Below are 5,299 nucleotides of genomic sequence, written 5' to 3'. Positions count from 1 at the left end.
AGGGCCAAATATCTTCTGCTAACATTTTGCAGTATCTGAACTAAATCTAATTGCACACTTTAAAATGAAGATGAAAAAGAAAAATAGTTTGCTAAAACTAAATATACACAATGTCATTAAAACACACTAAACTGCACACATAATGCCTGAATGTATATTTAATTACAGTGTATAATACAATGCATCAAGTAAAAAACAAATATGCATAGTAATACACAGGTACACAAACAATATAATATACATTCCACAGCATATTATTTTGGTTTCAATCTATTGTTAACTTTTATGAGATTAGCATGCTTTTAGATTCCATGTATAAGTGAGATCATGAAGTATTAATTGTCCCCTTAATGTAATATGCAACATGTCAGTCTCATAATCTGAAGGTCCTGAGTCTAAGGGGCTTTCAGTGTGGGAGCCTGAGGCAACCTAGTCAGTGGTTGAGCTGGATTTGTGTTCCTTTATTGCCATAATTTCTCCTACCTTTTGCTTTGTGTGACGCATCCAAAGCCGGAGACTTTTTCTTCTGTTCCTGCTCCAGCTTTCAGCAGGCCCTGTATACAGCCCCGAGGGGACCTCTTTTCACGCCTTGCCCCTCCATACTCAGTAGACTGCTGCCACAGTATTAGGTGCAAACCTCACGGTGGGGCAGGGGAGCTACTATCAGGTCTCATGATGTAGCCTGAATTTTAGGAAGGCCTGGTGTGCCCAAGCTTCTAGGATGGGGCTTTTATAGCATTTCTGCCTCTCCCTTCTAGGGGAAGCTTGACTGTGATGAAGAAGTCATTAACAGCTGCGTATCACAAGAGAAACAGACCTTACAGCTGGGCTCCAAGCAAGTTACCAAAACAACTAACAAGCAATACAATGGCAACAATAATAAAAGCCTCCAAAAAATAAGAGCCCAAGTCTCTTTACAGCATATTACCTGGGATGTCCAGTTTTTAAATAAGAACTTTCTGGGAAGAAGAGAATCCAGGTGTATCTAAGATGGAGTAATAGGAAGTGGATGTACTCTCCCTTGTTGAACAACAAACCAATTTGGAGAAACACATTACATAATAATTTTCAGACCTTGGACATCAGTCAGAGCAAGGCAGAGATCACTGAGTAAAGAGAAACTAACAAAATCAGCCCTATAATTGCCCTAGCATAGTACTTGAGAGTTTCTGAGAGGGACAACCAAACAGAACCAGGAAAAAACAGATTTCAAGACAGAAAGCCAAATGAAATCTTTTTTAGAAATATTGGAGCTGAAAAAACTCATCACCAGTACACTTGTACTTAAAAAAAATTAAGAGGAGTCTTTTAGATAGAGTGAAAATGACACCAGATGGAAACACGTACATGCACAAAGAATGAAAACTACCTCACAGTCTTAATACAGGTACATGGAAAATAAATTAACATTAGTTATTTAAAGTCTTTAAAAGATAATTAAACAATGAGAGCCAAAAATATTAACTATAAATATTTTTTGTGGTGTTTGGCACCTACAATGAAGTAGCATGTAGGAACACAATAGCACAGAGCTGAGAGAGAAAATGGCATCCGCAGCTGTAAGCTCTTTACACTGTAACTGACACAATGGTCTTTGAAGAAAGACTGAAATAAATCAAAAATTATACTACAGCCCAGAAACTGCAAGTTTATTGTCCCTGTCTGTTAATGCTGTACAAAGAATTAACACCCTTTCCCCTCCTCATCCTTCTGCTGGCAATATGATCTGCACTAGAAAACTTTACTCTTACAGTCAATGAATAAAAGGATGGGCTCACTTATCTTCATAGCTTTTCTAAAAAGGATGCTTGTAATTTCAAGGAAGTCCTAATGGAAAGGCAAGGGTACAGGGCAAGAGGCAGTTTCACATTTGAGTCCACTAGTCTTTGGCAGAGTCCAATCAAGGCCAAATTCACCTAAGATGTCCTGTACCTTCCTACATATAACTTTCTTCAAAGTACATATGTGATATATATGTGTATATATATATATATATCCTTGAAGGAAGAACTTCACCCTGAAAAGGGAAGAGGAAAATGCTTGGAGGGGAGGGGTGGAGGGTTGGTGTTTGATCTCTGCTCTGGTGCTGGGCAGGGGCTTAGGAGTTGAGCCAAAGGCACCAGAGACATTTGGCAGCAATGGCTCTCTTCTCAGGGATCAGCTTCACCATGGGCAGTAAGAAATCTGTGAAGCCAGGTGCCTCTTCCTGAGAAACACTCATACTTTTCCAGCAGAACCTCAAAAAAACCCAAGGTTTTCAGCTTTGTGATGTGTTTCAGGTCACATTTTTGGTGAAAAATTCCTTGGAATGCTTCCCTGGCACAGTGAGCTTGTGAGTCACCTTCCCCAGAAGTTCTGTGATCAATGCAATGTGATCTTCATCTTGAGTGTGCTCTTTCCCTGAAAGGGGTTCAAGCAAGGAGTCACCTGTAGCCAGCTCAAAGGCCATACACGCTGGGCTCCAAATGTCAGCAGGGTGTTATAGCCAGACCAGAAAACATACAAACAAAAGGCCCAGTTTTCACAATTGACAGGACATTTTAATAAGGAGAGAGAACCTGTAACTTCATTTGGAAATGCTTCTCCAGCAAATAAGGGCTTTCTCCACTATCATTTAAGGAACCAGATGAATTAGAAGATGTAGAAAGCCACACCTGTGGAACCTGATCTTCCAAGTACCCCACGTGCCTTTACTGAGCTTAATTATAATATTGTCAAATTGCCATGATCTCACGAAAGGATTTCTATTTGCTGTCCTTTAAAGATAGACCTCTGAACACATTTTAATTTTTTTTGTTGTTTTTTTGTTGTTTTTTTTTTTTTGAGATGGAGTCTCACTCTGTCGCCCAGGCTGGAGTGCAGTGGTGTGATCTCGGCTCACTGCCGACTCCACCTCCTGGGTTCAAGCAATTCTCCTGCCTCAGCCTCCCAAGTAGCTGGGACTACAGATGTGCAAAGCCACACCCGGCTAATTTTTGTATTTTTAGTAGAGACGGGGTTTCACCATTTGGCCAGAATGGTCCTGATCTCCTGACCTCGTGATTCCACCCACGTCAGCCTCCCAAAGCGCTGGGATTACAGGTGTGAGCCACCGCGTCCGGCCCATTTTTATTCTTTCTACTGAGTGCATTATTTCCTTTCTTTGTAAATGTAGTACAATAAACAAATGACTTCATAACCTAAAAATTATATTTAATGCTATAAAATTTAAAGTACAAAACAATAAAAAAGGAGAAATTGCTAGTAAATCATCAAAAGTAAGAAAATCATTCATAAAAATTATTTTAAAGAAAATAAAAATGAGGGGGGAATAGAAAAGATGAGTCAATTAAAAATAGTTACTAGTATGGTCATGTTTTTATGTTCAGTATTAATTCCATCATGTGCAAATAATCTAAGCACTTCAATTATAAAATTATTCAGCCATGAGATCAAGGTCAACATCAAAACGTTATGTTGATATTTTATGAGTTTAAACATTGTTTATTCTGTAGTCAATGACCTTTTTTTTCCAATTATGGGCTATTAAGTCTTCTATGAGCGTTCACATGTAGGTCTCTGTGAACATATATGTTCTTATTTTCCTTAGGTAAACAGTTAGAAGTAGGATTAATGGCTTGCATGGTGGCTTATCTTGGTCAACTTGTATTCTTAGCTTATGTGTAGTTTTCAGGGATGTGGAGTAACTAGCGCTCACACTTTACTTCTTGTACATTCACATTTTTTTTTTTTTTTGGAAATCAGCTTTATAGTTCTTGTCAAAGTAAACACATACTTACTTCATGACCCAGAAATTCTACTTCTAGGTATGAACCCCAGACAGATGAAAATATGCATGCATGCATTGCTTTTCCATAGTATTGTCACAAATTACCACAAACTTGATGGCTTAACACGATTTATTTTTCCTTCATAGTTCTTGAGGCCAGAAGCCCAAAATCAGTCTCCCTGGGCCAAAATCAAGGTGTCAGCAGGGCTGCACTCCTTCCAGAGTAAAATGCTCTAGTAAAAATGCCAGATTCTTGCTTCTTCCACTACTGATGGCTGTCAGTGCTCTAACCTCCACCTCCATCACCTCCGTGGCCACACTGCATCTTCTTCAGCCTGTGTATGCTGTCTCACACTGACTCTTTCTTTTTCTTATTTATTTATTTTGAGACAGTCTCGCTCTGTTAGCCAGGCTGGAGTGCAATGGCATGATCTTGACTCACCGCAACCTCTGCCTCCTGAGTTCAAGTGATTATCCTGTCTCAGCCTTCCAAGTAGCTGGGATTACAGACGCACTCACCATGCCCTGCTAATTTTATATTTTTAGTAGAGACAGGGTTTCACCATGTTGGCCAGGCTGGTCTTGAACTCCTGACCTCAGGTAATCCCCGGACCTCGGCCTCCCAAAGTGCTGGGATTACAGGCATGAGCCACCATGCCCAGCCCCCACTGTCTTTTTCTTATAAGGACACTTGTTTTGGCAATTTAGGGTCCATCCAGATAATCCAGGATAATTACTTCATCTCAAGATCGTTCATTTAATGACATTTGCAGATAATATTTATTTTTTGTCATGAAAGACAATTAGGTCCTAGATACATTATGAGGTTATTTTTCAGTGAGTACTGAAATACCATACTTGAAATACTATACTGGTCTGTCCTTGAATGCTCATTAAACTTTATTTTTAAAAGCCTCAAAATGAAAATAGCCCATATGTCAACCAGCCAGTGAATACATAAATTGTGGTCTATCCCTAAAACAGAATGCAACTTAGTATTGAACTTGTGACATATACATCTACATGGGTAAATTTCAAAAGCTTAATGCAGAATGAATGAAGCCAGACACAGAAGAGTAAAGACAGCATGATTCCCTTAAATGAAACACTAGAATTGTGTTGGCCTTCATCTAAAAAGTCAATAACATTTCTGGGGTGATAGGAATCTTCCATATTTCGATCAGGGTATAGTTACGTGTTGCATACATTTCTGTAAACTCGTTATTCTGTACACTTACAATACTCTTTTCATTGCATATAGATTTTACCTAAGTTAAGACTTGAATTTTGACTAAATCATATTGATTTAAAATATTAAAATCTTAAAAAATATTTTAAATATTCTTAAGTAATTTCAAAGTGGGGAAATTCTAAGTGTAAGACAATTAGGCACCAAAGATTGAAAACAAGATGGCATTGGCCGAATTAAAAATGTCCACTGATGGATGACTAAATAAAGGACATGTGGTATATACATAGAGCAGAATGTCATTCCACCTTACAAAAGAAGCAAATCCTGTTGTAAGTGAC

The 5,299-nt window shown here is 38.6% G+C and overlaps 1 pseudogene; it reads right to left on the bottom strand.

Moving 5' to 3' along the window:
• Window positions 1-2,047: 2,047 nt before the first annotated feature.
• On the bottom strand, window positions 2,048-3,225 carry LOC100995363 (SRSF protein kinase 1-like; annotated as a pseudogene).
• Between the last annotated feature and the right edge of the window lie 2,074 nt (window positions 3,226-5,299).

This window comes from Pan paniscus, chromosome 17 (assembly GCF_029289425.2).
Source record: "Pan paniscus chromosome 17, NHGRI_mPanPan1-v2.0_pri, whole genome shotgun sequence".
In the NCBI taxonomy this organism is placed as follows: Eukaryota; Metazoa; Chordata; class Mammalia; order Primates; family Hominidae; genus Pan; species Pan paniscus.
This window is presented reverse-complemented; position numbering and strand designations above follow the sequence as displayed.